The sequence below is a fragment of the Gorilla gorilla genome, chromosome 10 (genome assembly GCF_029281585.2).
Source record: "Gorilla gorilla gorilla isolate KB3781 chromosome 10, NHGRI_mGorGor1-v2.1_pri, whole genome shotgun sequence".
In the NCBI taxonomy this organism is placed as follows: domain Eukaryota; kingdom Metazoa; phylum Chordata; class Mammalia; order Primates; family Hominidae; genus Gorilla; species Gorilla gorilla.
Window position 1 is genome coordinate 98,110,909 of NC_073234.2, and position 16,574 is coordinate 98,127,482.

General features: G+C 39.4%; 1 protein-coding gene across 3 annotated transcripts in view; it reads left to right on the forward strand.

The window, feature by feature from the left end:
* The window catches only part of TMTC2 (transmembrane O-mannosyltransferase targeting cadherins 2), a 446,120-nt gene that overhangs the window by 77,895 nt on the left and 351,651 nt on the right, over positions 1-16,574 (forward strand). The gene's annotated exons all lie outside the window — the stretch shown is intronic.

Sequence of the window (16,574 nt, forward strand, 5' to 3'; positions counted from 1 at the left end):
TTAGGGACCAAAAATGGGGAGGCAGGTTTGCGCGACCCAGTTCTCGAGCTTGACATTTCCCTTTGGCTTAATGAGTTTGGGGGTCCCAAGATTTAATTTCCTTTCATATTTCAAAGCACCTTTCTATATGATATTACTCAATCATCCATTCAATAAATATGTATCAAGTGTTTAGTCTATGACAGATAGTATGTTGGGTGTTCTCAATTTCTCTCCTTCCCCCAAACAGACTAATGACTCCCTAAAAACAGATGCCTTGCTGGCCGGGCGCGGCGGCTCATGCCTGTAATCCCAGCACTTTGGGAGTCCGAGGCGGGCGGATCACCTGAGGTTGGGAGTTTGAGACCAGCCTGATCAACATCAAGAAACCCCGTCTCTACTGCAAATACAAAATTAGCTGGGTGTGGTGGCACATGTCTGTAATCCCAGCTACTCAGGAGGCTGAGGCAGGAGAATCACTTGAACCCAGAAGGCAGAGGTTGAGGTGAACCAAGATTGCACCATTGCACTCTAGCTTTGGCAACAAGAGTGAAACTCCATCTCGAAAACAAAACAAAACAAAACAAAAAACAAAGAAAAAAACAGGTACCTTGCTATCATATTCTTCATTCTCTCACCCAGTCATATCACTGGGGCTCAAAAAGTATTTGTCAAAAAAAGAAAAGAAGAAAAGGAATGAAGAATCTATGTATTAAAAGACAATACTTTTTAAAAGGGGCTGGGGATAGATGATCAAACAAGAGTTTTCCTTGAAAACACTGAAAAATGTTCATGAACTCAGTGGGTTTCAACATCATTATTTCTGACCATACCCGGCTTCTTTGGGGTGAGGCCCAAAACGTGTATTGCCATTTTAAGCCAAGGTAAAACAGGTTCCAGTCCTGGCCCGGGCTCTGCTGGTCTAGGATCCCATGACAGTTTCACAGTTAAAAGACTGCTTTGGATCCTAAAGGCTTGGAAGTTTCTCTGTGTCTGGGCTTTCAGTGCTAATGCTTAAAAAAGCTCCAAATTTCTACCTATGTTCAGTATCACCTCAGGGCAGAGTATGCTTCAAATTTTACTTGGCCCTCTCCTTCTCGCTTTGGGCTATGCACTTTCCACTGTAGGCTTCCTGGAACATAGCAAAGGCATACTCTTATCTGTGACTGCATTCTTCCAATCCTAGGGAGAATTCCAATGAGCTAAGTTACTGTGTCTCTCCCAGTTTCTTGTTTTTCATCAACTAAATGCCCCAAAGAAAGAAAATGGTATTGACTAAGTGTCTCCCCTGAAATGATCCTTCCCAAAGCCTGGAAGAGTTGACAAACATCTGCCTGATGATTGATCACTAGGCACACTGTTTTGTCTTAGCTTCTTCAGTTCACTTCCTCTTTCTTAGAGGAATCACAATTAATAACAAATGGGTTTTATCTGCCCTTCCATAGTTGCATTTTTTAGCCTACATCTTATGAAGATGATTATTCTAGATCAAGTCCGACGAAAATGCCAAATATGGCAGAGATTCCAAATATTCAGATTACTGTCCCTGTATACCATGTCAGTCTCCTTGAATAAAAATCCCACTGACATTGTAGGCAATACTATTCTTCTAGTCTCTCAATCTAGAAATTCTGGTATCATTGTTGATTCTTCTATTTATTTATTTATTTATTTTTTGAGACGGAGTCTCGCTCTGTCACCCAGACTGCAGACTATAGTGCGGTGGCATGATCTCGGCTCACTGCAACCTCTGCCTCCTGGGTTCAAGTGATTCTTCTGCCTCAGCCTCCCAAGTAGCTGGGACTACAAGTGCACGCCACCACACCCAGATAATTTTTTTGTGTGTATTTTTAGTAGAGATGGGGTTTCACCATATTGGATTGACAATAGTTTTTTTTTCATCTTGGTATTGGCTCTGTATGTGAAGGAATACTGTCTTTACATACAAACATGTGAGGGCTCCTTCATACCTGTCACTGTTCTCCATTTTAAATCATGAGTGAACAACTCGTGTGGTTATGTAATTCTTGAATTACAGTATTGCTTCCTTTTGGAAGATTTGAAGCCAGTCTGATATTACTCCCCATACTTTGTAGCTTTTTAATTTCTCTTTTTTGCTGCTTTTGAGATTATTTCTTAAGTTCTTACACTTTAAAGTTGAACTAGGGTATGAATGGGCACTGTGGCTTATGCCTGTAATCCCAGCACTTTGAGAGGCCAAGGCTAAGGATTGCTTGAGTCCAGGCATTTGAGACCAGCATGGGCAACATAGTGAGACCCTGTGTTTACAAAAATAAAAAATAAAATTAGCTGGGCCTTGTGGCACACACCTGTGATCCCAGCTACTTGGGAGGCTGAGGTGGGAGGATCACTTGACCCAGGAAGTCGAGGCTGCAGTGAGCTGTGATCACACCACTGCACTCCAGCTTGGGCATGGAGTGAGACTCTGTCTCAAACAAAAAAAAAGTTGACCTAGGATATGGCTGGATGTTGGTCAGTTTTTATTAATTTTGTCCTTTACTGAATATTGGTTTCTCATCTTTCTACTCCATACGTAGCTTTTCCTCCTTCTTCATCTGTTTTTGTCTTTTCTTTGGTACACAGGAAGTTTGTTTTCTACGATTGGTTCTATTGTTTATTTCTTCTTATGAAAATTGAAATTCTGCTATTCTGAAATTTTCAACTTCAGTAAACCATTTCCTTAAAGAAACCCAGCTCCCCTTAAAGTGATCCCTCCTCAGGTGATCCTCCCCTGCTCCTTTACAAAATCCTATTCTATTCTGTGGTGTCTCTTGTTCCGTAGAGAAACAAAGGTGAATTTAAGAATGTGCTTCCTGAAACAATTCGTTTCAAAAGTTTGTTTTTCTCCATATTACTTTGTGTTTTAAACTTACTTACTTGTTTCCTGCTAACTCATCTTTACCTATCAAGAGGTCTGCTCAGAGCAGTTTATCTCCCTGTCCTACAGGATAGCCAGGGGCTTCTCCTCTCAGAACTTGTACAGGAGCACTAATTGATAGAAACCAACACTACAGGTGAAAGATGCTAGAAGTTAAAAGGGAATCATAGCAGAAGATGGAGCTGCCCAGAATCCAGCACAAGAGTTTGTGTCTGCCGTCACTCCCTCTGCAGTTGCATCTGTAGTGCCAGACCTAATGTGGAGTGCCTGTGTTTTTGCTTTGATCGTAACACCTGGTTTGTGCAATAGCTGTGTCTAATGCACGTTCTTATACTTCAGCATTTGACAGAAAGAAAAGGCCCTAGAACACTTCTGATTTTCTGCTTGTAAAAGAGGCTGTGTGAGTGTTGGGCCTTCTAGCACAGCTGCTCTGAGTTATGCTAAATAGTGTGCGTCCCATCTTCCATGGCCTGTCCGCACTTCCAGCTCTCAGCCCTGCAAATTAAGATGCATTAGTGGAATTTTGCCAAACACCTTTTATTTACATCCCACAATGCTGGGGAGTTTTCTGGCAGTGAGTCTGGTTTTTTCGACTCTTCATGTCTGTTAAAATTAGGTTCCATATTCAATATATACAGGAGAAATTCCTCAAGGTTTCTGGCATCTTGGTGGTGTGCTTCCTTAGTTTATAGTGTTGATGCAGGATTTTCTACAGTTGTATACTTATTGGTCATTACAGTTGGGGTTCCGAGAGCCTATAGTATTTTTTTTCAGTTAAGGCAGAACCAAGTGAGAGGGAGATACAAGAATGATGGGGATCATACACTGCTTAATTATGATAAAGCTGTTTTGACTGTGGCAAGATTGTGACAATTGAGCATGCTAATGCTTTTTCCTTAATGAGGCTTCCACACCCAGTCATAAGCAGTGTGGCTGCAGTCCTCTCCCAAAGAGAGAGCCTGTCTAGCTGCTATGTGGCCAAGACAGCATACCAAAACACACACTGTCTGCAGGCAAGCAAATCCCAAAGAGCTTCAGGGGCTAAGCCACAAGCCTAGCTCAAGCCCCAGCTCACAAATCTAGTATGTCTCTCCTTTTCCCTCAGGCACATCAATTCAGTGGCCTCGAGAATCTAGCAATATTACTTTAAGAGCAACTTAAGATGTAAGTGGTAGGCCAGGCATGGTGGCTCACTCCTGTAATCCCAGCACTTTGGGAGGCCGAGGCGGGTGAATCACCTTAGGTCAGGAGTTTGAGACCAGCCTGGTCAACATAGTGAAACCCCCGTCTCTACTAAAAAAATACAAAAATTAGCCAGGCATGGTGGCAGGTGCCTGTAATCCCAGAGACTCAGGAGGCTGAGGCAGGAGAATCGTTTGAGCCTGGGAGGCAGAGGTTGCAGTGAGCTGGGATTGTGCCACTGTACTCCAGCCTGGGTGACAGAGTGAGACTCTGTCTCAAACCAAAAAAAAGAAAAAGAAAAAAGATGTAAGGGGTAACTGCTGAACAATTATGACAACAACCTACCAGGCTGTGTTCAAGCCATTATCTTGTCTAATGTTTCTGGAGCATAAAAGTCAGAAGTGATGTTAAAGACACTTATTATTTTTATTTTGAAATGGAGTCTTGCTCCGTCACCCAGGCTGGAGTGCAATGGCGCCATCTCGGCTCACTGTAGCCTCCACCTCCCGGGTTCATGTGATTCTCCTACCTCAGCCTCCTGTGTAGCTGGGATTACAGTTGTGTACCACCACACCCAGCTAATTTTTGTATTTTTAGTAGGGACAGGGTTTCGCCATGTTTTCCAGGCTGGTCTTGAACTCCTGACCTCAGTGATCCACCTGCCTCGGCCTCCCAAAGTGCTGGGATTACAGGCATGAGCCACCATACCCGGCCAAGACACTTATTTTTTATGGATATCTGAGTTTTGTTTTCTTTTAATATAGTTCTCTCATCCCTGAAAAACCAAGATGCCTATATTCTAAGTTACTTTTTATTGAAAATGATATATTCTACCTTAAGTATAAAATTCTACTACGAGAGTTTAATTTGTGTGTGGGTGCGAATTCCCATAGAATTTAAGTGTCCTTGAGTGATTTATTATGTTACCCTTTATAAAATGTATAACTGCAAGTCAAACTGTGACTTTTACTTGAGTTTGCCTAGGAAACGATAAGCCTTCTAATCTGTGAATTTAGTATCCCATTTAATATAATATGACTGTGGTATATGGTTAGACAATTAAATTTCATAGACATATGCATTTGATGATTCAATTTGCTTCTGGTCATTCTGAGTCTATTGTTTATAAGAGTATATCAAAGATTTAGGGTTTCAGATTTTCAAATATGTTTTACTCTATTGCAGAAAATTAGAAGAACTGAGCACTCTATTTTATAGTTCAGTAGGATTTTTCTATCTATTTAAAGGTTCAGTAACTTTCTTAGATAGAATCTAGCACGCCTAAGAAGATGCGTTGATTCTCAGAGCAAGTTAAATAGACTCAACCACTGACCTTACCCTAAGTCATCCCTCAGGTAATTTTATCTTTCATTTGTGTGAGAAAAACCAGGGGGAAGATTGATTTGTCCCGAGCACTTAATCTAAATGAGCCTATCAGTCTTTTATCACATAGCTTTACTTTATTTTATTGTTTGAATACAGGGTCTCCCTGTGTTGCCCAGGCCAGACAGGAACTTCTGGGCTCAAGTAGTCCTCCTTCTTCAGCCTCTGGAGTTGCTCGGATTACACGGTGTACTTCAAATATAACCTTTATGACTATCTAAAATTATCTTATTAGTTGTTTCCTTACTTATTATCTATTTGCCGTATCAAAACTAAGTTCTCACAGAGCAAGTACCAAATGTCTCGATCACCAAAATATTCCTAGCTAGGAACACAGTAAAGAGTTGTTGCGGGGTGCAGTGGCTCACGCCTGTAATTCCAGCACTTTGGGAGGCTGAGGTGGGCGGATCACGAGGTCAGGAATTTGAGACCAGCCTCACCAACATGATGAAACCCTGTCTCTACTAAAAATACAAAAATTAGCCAGGCATGGTGGCACTCATCTGTAATGCCAGCTACTCAGGAGGCTGAGGCAGGAGAATTGTTTGAACCTTGGAGGCAGAGATTGCAGTGAGCTGAGATCACGCCACTGCACTTCAGCCTGGGCAACAGAGCGAGACTCTGTCTCAAAAAAAAAAAAAAAAAAAAGAAAGTTGTCGAGTGCAAGCGAGTTTGCCTAGAGCCCTTATCCATTTGGGCAGAGGTCAGAAATCAGTACCTTGCAGTATCTTACCAGAAAGCATTTGTTTGATACTTTCAGTATCTTTTTTGGTCTTTCAATTAAATAAGTGAAACATTTATAAATTGTGTTTTAAATAATCACCTGAGATTCTGACTTCCCTTGAAAACTTAAGGCCTTATTACAATGTGGCACCATCAGCAGGAAGTAGATAATGCTGTCACTTATCAATTAGATGGGCCCTAGTTTTTTTTGTGTGTTTTTTTTTAACTGCTTAGTCACTGAAAGCTTTTGATTTGGTACCCTTGCTTTCAAACCAGTCCTTAATTTTATTATAACCAAGAATAAATAATGGTGTAACTAGATGCAATGCTTTTAAATTTGATAACTATAATGTAAATGATATTGATATATGCATCAAAGATAAGTAACTCAGTAGGACAGAAAGGTTATGCATAAATAACTAATGAACAATAGAAAGTGATACGTGCTATTTTAGTAGAATTCCATTTAACTTATATGAATTTAAATATGTAGGATGTGTACCAAAGGGGTGGGGAGGGGAAGTAGGTAGGAAAGGAAGTAGGTAGATAGGAAGGAAAGTAGGTAATCAAGAAAGGAAAACGGTAGTGAGGGACACAGGTGCCATTATATGGGTTCTGTCTATACCATGCCATATTTGCACTAGAATATGGGCAAATGAATCTTCTATTCTTGCAGATTGTCTCATTAACCTTGTTCGTCTCATAGTAACAACATCTCCCTCTGCTGCTGTCAATTGGATATTTAGATGTGTGTGTGTGTTTTTTTTTCCTTGCACCATGGCACTTAACTGTAAATTTCCTGCTGCATTTGTTGTTTAACTGAATGAACAGGAATTTGTTTCTAGCTTGGGAGAAAAATGGGCTAGACTTAAGAGTTACTGTTTATCTTGATAAGGGGTTCCAGACAGTTATCTTGGCTAGACCAAAAGTTTGCCTTGCATGCTGAGCCAACTTCATGCATTTTATCTATGTGTACATTTAAATTGCTGTGGCATACCAGAGGAAAAGGTTTTAACTTTTAAGCTGCAGGATCTGGGACTGCTTTATAGAGGAGACAGCATTTTCAGTGGAGCCTTGAAAGACTGTGGAAGTACTGTTTTATCTAATGTTGTAGCCAGTAGCCACATGTGACAATTAAAATTAATTAAAAATTTTTTTTGTAATTCTATCTTCACTTACACTAACTACATTTCAAGAACCCAGTCAACTCTTGTGAGTAGTGGCTACCAGTTTGGAAACTGTAAAACATTTCCATCATTGCAGAAAGTTCTCCTGAAAGCGTTAGTAGACATAGTAGTCTGCATCACAGCAGCAGGTAGAAAAAATGTTGGTTTCTGTAAAGGGGAGTAGTCAGTAGTTAACTTCTTAGAGTTAATTATCCCTGTCTCTCTTCCTGGTCCACCTTCCACCCCCTGAAATAAATTTAATTCTTTTTTTTTCCCCTGGAACCAAAAGCTAAGCCAAATAATGCTACTTTCCCAAGAAAATTCTGTAATTTTACACCTATTTAAATTCTATGTTGGGTGCTTTTTTTAGCTAATGATCTGTGGAAATTATTTTGGTGTTGACACAAATGGGAAAGTAGTGTTGGAGTGGGGGGGAGACAGCTCTCTTTCCTAGGTATAAACAAAAAAAGGATAATTATTAATTACTTTAGAAAATTGTCTTTCTACTTCCTTATTTTCAAAGGCTTGAAAGGTATTTTTTGTTTGTGTTTAAATATAGTTTGGTATTGTCATGAATATGTAGTTTACAGTTTTTCTTCATAAAATTTATATGCCATGTTGGTTTTTTGATGGAAAATGGATCCCAAGTGAAAATGTTATATGTTGCTTTGCTGCTTCTAAACTTTCTCCCACCACTCTTCTTCTCACTGTTATTCCTGAGTTAGTTATATTGGTTGTCACCAGTGACTACAGCTTCTATGTCTTTTTGGCAGTTTGAGAGTCTTGTTTCAAATTGTATATAGTCAAAAGCTTGACAGTGATTTATTACTACTCAACCTAATGTTCTTTTGATTGTATTGCAGTTTGTGATAAAATGTGTTTGTGATAAATAATTAATATTACTCAGACTGTTGGAGTTGCCTAGGTAGTGGTTTGTGTCCTGAGGACTAAAGAAAATTTGTCTAGAATGTAATTCATCCACAGCAAAATGAGAAGTGATATTTCTTTTTTTTTTTTTTTTTTGAGATGTAGTCTCGCTCTGTCACCCAGGCTGGAGTGCAATGGTGCGATCTCGGCTCACTGCAGCCTCTGCCTCCCAGGTTCAAGTGATTCTCCTGCTTCAGCCTCCTGAGTAGCTGGGATTACAGGCGTGTGCCACCAGGCCCAGCTAGTTGTTGTATTTTTAGTAGAGACGGGGTTTCACCATGTTGGTCAGGCTGCTCTCGACCTCCTGACCTTGTGATCCACCTGCCTTGGCCTCCCAAAGTGCTGGGATTACAGGCATGAGCCACCACACCTAGCCACTGATACTTCTTTAGCCAGGATATTAATGCTTGAGCCCTAAAGTGACTCCAGGAGCCCTTCCCCATTTTCTTAACCTTTTATTTTTTTCTTTTTTCTTTTAATTCTGGCAGTCCAGAGATGAGAATTTTAGGGAAGATTTTTCTGTGTTGGAATGAAAATAATAATCCCTCATTGTGGTATAAGCTATGTATATGTATTTTTAAAACGTAATAATTTGATATAGTTTAGAATTGATATTGCCCTGCCAATGGTTAGGAAGAATACTCATCCCAAGATATTTTAACTTTTTTTCCTCTATTATTTAAGAAATGAAGAACAATGAAGAGAAATAAAGAAAAGCTAATTTATTCAGCAGTTTACAGGTTGATGCTGTTATATATGTGTGTGTATACATATGTATACATATATGCACATATATACACACATGTGTGTATATGTACACATGTGTACACAAATGTATATATGTATGTGTGTGTATATGTGTGTATGTATATATATGGTGCCAAAATAACAGTGACATCAATGTGATAGAAGTTTATTTCTTGCTTATAAAATTTTTGTCTAATGTCCAGGTGTGGTGGCTCACGCCTATAATCCCAGCACTTTGGGAGGCTGAGGAGGGTGGATCACCTGAGGTCAGGAGTTTGAGGACAGCCTGGCCAACATGGTGAAACCCTGTATCTACCAAAAATACAAAAACTAGCTGGGCATGGTGGCATGCACCTGTAATCCCAGCTACTCGGGAGGCTGAGGCAGGAGAGTTGCTTGAACTGGGGAGGTGGAGGTTGCAGTGAGCTGAGATTGAGCCACTGCACTCCAGCCTGGGTGAAAGGGTAAGACTCTGTCTCAAAAAAAAAGAACAATTTTTTTTTTTTTTTTGTCTGGGGATGATAAAGTTCCTTTGAGCCACCCTCAAGAGCAGGCTTTCATCTCGTATCTTAGATGCCTGCCATGCCTTCCAGCATGTCTCCAGTCTGGGCTATACCGAGGTAATGGGACGGGTGGCACACACTTTTCTCTAAGGGCAAGACCTGAAAGTTGTGTTTATTACTTCTGCTCTCTCTCATTTGCTGCCTGCCATTTTTCTGCAGTTTGCTCACACGGCCACAACCAGCTGACAGGGAGGGTGAGAAACAGTCTTTAGGTATTCACGTCCTCAGCCCCAGCTGAATGCTGTATTCTAAAGGAATAAGAGGAAAAATCTATCAGGGACAAGTTGCTTCTGCCGTAGATCAACTAATTGTGAGTCTTGCCATTGGTAAGACACCAAAATGTCATTAGTAAACCAGGGTTTATTTTACTATTAGTAACACAATTTAACCACAATGAAAAATTGAAAGCAGGGGCTCCTTACTTTTTAGGTCCTTTGTGAAATAAAGATAGAAACAAGATTCCCGGCCAAGCACAATGACTCACACCTGTAATCCCTGCACTTGGAGACCGAGGCAGAAGGATTGCTTGAGCCTAGGAGTTTGAGACCGGCCTGGACAACACAGCAAGACCTTGTCTTTATAAAAAATTAAAAAACATAGCCAGGCATGGTGGTGTGTGCCTCTGGCCTCAGCTATTCGGGAGGCTAAGGTGGGAGGATTGTTTGAGCCTGGGAGATTGAGGCTGCATTGAACTATGATTGCACCACTGTACACCAGCCTGGGCAACAGAGTGAGACCCTGTCTCCAGGTGGGGGTGGGGCGGGTGGGGAGAGAAAAAGAGAAACAAGATTTCCATACTCAGGAATCAGGAGTGGTGTGTATAGAGAGGAAACTATGTGAGACATGCAAATGGAAGTTAGGAGAGGGCATGTAAAGTAATTAGAGCTGATTTTAGGCCTCATGAAATACACAGAGTTCTAAGTAATGAATAATGGTCACTGAAATTTTTCACAGTCTCAAAAAGAAAAATATTTTTACTGGAGAATAAAAGTGTTCTGCTTGAGGCCAGCCTTGGTCTCTAGTAGCAATAAAAGCCTGTGATATATAATGATGCTCATATTTCTTCCATTTTCAATAGCACTGTGGTAGGGAAAGTAAATGTACCAACCCATATCTAGTGGAAGGAGACAAAATTCTACTCAGTTTCCTTTTATGCTTCGTTTGATTTTTTCTCTGACACATTTATAATTTTTTAGTTTCTTTAGTCTCTAGTTGAGGGCTTGGCAGATTTTCATTTTTTGAGAGGATCGTGTTCTTTCCTTTTGAGAGGAAACATAATTTCCTCTCAAAGTTGTACATGCATGGGTTGCCTGTGTGTGCACCCCTAAAACCCAATTTCTGGTTTTACCAAGAAAATCAGTTATGTATATGTATAGAGTGTCCCATTGAATTGAACCGTTATTGAGTTTCCAGTGACACCTACATAAATATTAATACTAGCTAACATATCTTAGGACTTTCTTGGTTTATTCATGTTAGCATTTTTTGAAACTGCTTGCTTTATGTTTAGGTCACTTTTTTCAACATACATATGCTAAATGTAATGTAGCATGAACTAAAGAGAGGAAGAGGCCAACCTAGGCCTTCCTGATGGTTCCTAGGTGTTACCAAATGGTGTGGTGCTATAAGTAGTCCCCAGGGAATGGCAGACAAACATCCTGTGTCCACTCTGGGTATATGCTGGACTTGAGATTACCTGTGCATTTTATTTCCTGCTTGGTATTTAGTTTGGACACCAAAATCTGCTGGGTAAATGAGTATCATACTAAACAAGCTTTAAAAGGTATACTTGGTCAGGCATGGTAGCTCTTGAATGTAATCTCAGCACTTTGGGAGGCCAAGGTGGGAGAATCACTTGAACCCAGGTGTCCAGGTGTTTGAGACCATCCTGGGCAACAGAAAGATGTTGTCTCTAATGAAAAAAAAAAAAAAAAAGAATCTGGGTGTGATGGCACAAGCCTCTAGTACCAGCTACTTAGGAGGCTCAGGTGGGAGAATTGCTTGAGCCCTGTAGTGAGCTGTGATCACACCAGTGCACTCCATTCTGGGCAACAGAGTGACAGCCTGTCTCAAAACAAAAATATTACTTTAGCTAGTGGTTGTGGCTCACACCTGCAGTCCTAGCTACATGGGAGAATAAACTGGGAGGATTGCTTAAGCCCAGGAGTTTGAGTCTGCTGCAAGCTATGATCATGCCACTGTACTCCAACCTGGGTGACACAGACCCCATCTCTAAAACATAAACAAATAAATAAATGAAGGTGTACCTTAAACTGCCCTGAAAAAGAAGCCAGCCAACACACTTTGATCTACATGGTGCCCTGTTTGTCTGAGTTGCACAGCTCTAGGGGATACCATATTCATAGATTTTATTTACAGTGAAATCTGTGAAACCCCCATGGAATTGAACATGAAGTCTCTGGTCACACCCTTGAATTTGCTATGTTAGTTGTAGTATGTTATAGCTAGGATGACTTTATCATTTATTGTCCAAGCCAGAACACTTTTTAGAGTGAAAGGGGACAGATTTTATAACCATAGTAGAATAGCGGGCATGAACTTGGACTCTTTTGGGAATATAGACATTTATAGTTCTTCTACTTATTGCAATCAATATAGGACTGGTTGGTTATTAAGATAGGTTAAATATGCTTTTCTCTTTAAAACATTTCTATTGGTATAGCAAGGGAGTAGAACAAATAGAATCAAAATGAAATATGCTAATAATGATTCTCTCTTTCCATATTGTTTAATTTCTGAAAGAAATCTTTAGAGGATGCATTTCTTTTTCAGGGTATTTTTTGGCCACCTTTACAGAGGATTCAAAATATTCCACTCTTTTATGTGTTCAAATCTAAGTTTCTCTAGCTGCTAAACTGTTAAACTTATATTGAATTCTAGTGAGGTTTTCCCAATAAAATGTTCTGGAGAGTATTAAATGTCTTTTAAAAATTCTTTAAATTTGAGGTTGCTTTGCTCACAAACTGCCAGTAGCAAACGTTTATATACCATCTCATTCCAAATGCCTATTCTTAGCTTTGCATCTCTCTTTATACTAGCTCCATTTCCCATTCCTCAGCTGAAATTTTTGCTCTTGCACATTCATCTCTTCAATGGCTCCTAGATTGTTGATGTTCATGCTTTGTTTCCATTGGTTTTCACCATGATTTGCCATTTTCTCTCTTTCTGCCTGCCCAGATGCTTCCCTTTCTTCCAAGGCCCCTGTCCTCTGCCTGCTCTCTTTGTGGGGGCTGTACCTCATAATCTAGTGACTCAATTTTATTTTCAGTAATTTGGGTATATTATGAAACATTTTTTTCACCCAGATACAAGGATTAAATTTGGTCATATATAAAGATTACTCTTTGCATTGTAAAATACTGTGTAAATATTCTTCAGTATTACTCTAGTATTTTATTTTTGCTCAGATTTTATTAGGGTCTGCTAATTATTTTATGTACAATAGTCTCTCACCTCTCCAACAATATCATATATAGCTTAAGGGCAGAGAGCATATCTAAAGTTTCATTATTCCCCAATCATGACTAGAGATGTGATGAACACAGAGAAGCAAATAATTTATTATTTTTTTAAATATTGAACATTTTACATCTGTCCCCCATCTTCCCTGTTCTTGAATTTCATCCTTCTGACAAAGTTTGAAATAAGATTTGCTAAGTATTAAACTGGAAGGTTCTTTTTATTGTGGTTGTCAGTCAATTAAGAATTCTCATGGCTGGGCCCAGTGGCTCATGCCTGTAATCCCAGCACTTTGGGAGGCCAAGGCGAGCAGATCACAAGGTCAGTAGATCAGGACCATCCTGGCTAACACAGTGAAACCCCAGCTCTACTAAAAATGCAAAAAATCAGTTGGATGTGGTGGCATGCACCTGTAGTCCCAGCTACTTGGGAGGCTGAGGCAGGAAAATTGCTTGAACCCAGGAGGTGGAGGTTGCAGTGAGCCAAGATCGCACCACTGCACTCCAACCTGGGCGACAGAGCGAGACTCCATATCAAAAAAAAAAAAAAAAAAAAAAAAAAGTCTCGCACAGCCTGAAATTTAAAGACTGAGTAGCTCTCTGGGCAAACAATAGTGACAGAGGAGGGCATTCCAGACAGAGCATAATATGTGCAAAGGCAAGGAATCCCAACATCATGGCAGGGTAGAAAGTGTGAGGAAGTCTGAAATGGTTGAGCGTGTGCTAGGTGATGATATCTAATGGTGGGGGCTGAAGTGGGAAAAGTTGGTGAGGGCAGAGGCTGATGGGCTTGCTGATGGAGAGAACTGAAGGATTTAGGCAGGGGAATGTCAGGATATATTAAATAAATCATTCTGATGTCACTCAGATAGCAAATAAGAATGTTTCATGTGATAAGCCTTTCAGGTATAACTCACATTTATTATAACTAGAAACTTGATATTTGGGGCACAGCTGTACATTGTAAAACCTACCAAGATAAACTTATGATTAATATCTCTGTTATTCTATGAACAACAAGTATAGATTAAACTGTAACCAAGAATAGTAAAGATGTGATAATAGATGGCATCTTTTCACAATTTAACTTAGTGTAGCTGTTAAACAAAATAACTATAGTTCTAGGCTGGGTGTGGTGGCGCATGCCTGTGATCCCAGCACTTTGGGAGGCCGAGGCAGGTGGATCACCTGAGGTCAGGAGTTCAAGACCAGTCTAACCAATATGGTGAAACCCTGTCTCTACTAAAAACTACAAAAATTAGCCGGGTGTGGTGGCACGCTCCTGTAGTCCCAGCTACTCGGGAGGCTGAGACAGGAGAATTGCTTGAACCAAGAGGCGGAGGATGCAGTGAGTCAAGATCATGCCACTGCACTCCAGACTGGGCAACAGAGCGAGACCCCGTTTCAAAAAAAAAAAAATAGCCATAGTTCTCATGATGTTACATGCCAGAGTTACGGCATTAAGTGAGACTCATCCATTCGATTGCTACTTCAAGAGTAGGGGCTGTCCCTTTAAAGATGGGTATTTTTTAGATTTCTTTTTGTACCATTTACTTGTAAATATTTAATTATAGGAAAGATTATAGTGTTACTAATTGTCTGTTCTCAGCCTTTTCTATTTGCCTTTTAGCACGTCCACGCCAGTTGTATAATTCAGTTGTTAATGCATTGAACAAAGCACAGTATAAGATTTTTGCTAATATTTAATGCAAACTTGCATGCCTGCTGTGGATAATCTTACAGTGAATGAAAATACCTGGCTCATTTTCCTTATTAAATGAGGTTAACTGACCATTCTGATATCTAAGAAAAATAGCTTTCTCCAGCTTCAAATAGAAATAGCATACTTTATTTTTTCCCTTTTGCGAGAAACAGAGAATAGATAACTTTCTGATAACTTCCCTAAAATATCAGACCCATTGCTTCATTTTCACAACTGTAAACAGTTTTTTTTTGTTGAGTGTTTATGTTATCAGACCTGATTAAACACATGATATAAAATGTATCGTACTGATACCTTGTGGTGTGAATATATTAAAAGGGTAAGTAATAGCATACAAGAGAAGTTCACAAAGTTAGTTTGCATGCTTCTTTGCTTATGTCAAATGAAAAGAAAGATTAGGAAATGTGCTTTAAAAAGTCTCTTCATAAGCAACAACAAAAAAATGTTTGCGTCATGAGAAATTTGAACTAACACTTCGTTTGGTGGTAAAAATGTGTTTGTATTCTCAGAGGCAAATCTTAAAGAAGGCATGTGACACAAAATGTCAATTGTGTATTTAAATAAAAATGTCCTATATAGTTTTACGATTGATTTCTCAACATGTAAGAAGTTTTGTTTTTTTTTTTTAATTTGGCTTAATGAGCTTTCTGGTTGCAAATATTTTTTGTTTTCTAGTTGCAGTGTGGTGTGGAAGAGGTTTTTTAATAGGGTTATGTCTCATGTTTTTGTTACAAAGACAACTTTTTATTTTAGAAAGCAGGGCTGGAATAATGAATGTTAGCTTTTATTTTGAGTTTTCTAAACTACAGTTTCTTTTTGAGTTATCTTGGAAAAATGTTGCTTTTGCAATTTTAGATATTTTTTGACCTTAAATGCATTGCTGATATAATAAAATCTCTTCTCATTCAGAGTAGCTGAAACTTTTCCCAAGATGGATTTGAGCAAAAGCAGGATTAAAAACAAGACAACAAACAAAATAGGACATGAGAGTATCGTTGATGAGTAGATCAAAATTAATAGGGTTCAAAATGCTGAAAATATATCTCTCAAACTTTTCAAAATCAAATTTCTGCAATTATCTTGCAGTAATTTGAAGAAGAAATAATTTTTATTGCTAGGAGAATGGAAAAACCAACAGTCCTATAGTACATTTTAAGAAAAGGGTTCTTTGTCACATTTGAATAGAGTATGTGTGTGGAGTTTGCTCTTTTTTTTTTTTTTTTTTTTAGCAGAAAAAAAATCTACAAGTTGGCAGTTGGTTGTACAGATTTCCTCTTTGTGGTGGAAATACTGGGATGTTGTGGGAGAAAACCGCTGCCCATCTTAACACAGATGCTAATTGTATTCTGTAATTCTTCTTGGTTGCCATTGCGATGTTCTTAGCTGCCTTTTATTTGTTGTTTCTCCAGGACAGAAGTGATTACTAATTACGTATCATGCTACACAGAAGAAGTAGGCCATTTGGTTTTCTTTTCTTTTTCTTTCTTTCCTCTGTTATTGTTATTATTATTGTTCTTTTTTTTTTTTTTGGAGAGGAAAGTGAAAGGCGGCTTAGAGGTTTTAATGCTGCTGCTCATCTCTACATGCCTAGGCTGCTTCTCTAATTTGCATGGGTACCTTGGGCATTATCCTGAGGGGCTGGGGTAGTTTGACCTCCTCTTTAGTTTAGTGACCCTTGTCATCTTGCTGTTCATTCCTGGGGCCTGTTTAATGCTAATTAGGCCTTCAACCAGTTGCTGTTTACAACTGTGTGCTTTAGAAAGCAGGGCCTTCCCCAAAGACCACATTGGTGGTCCTAAGCTA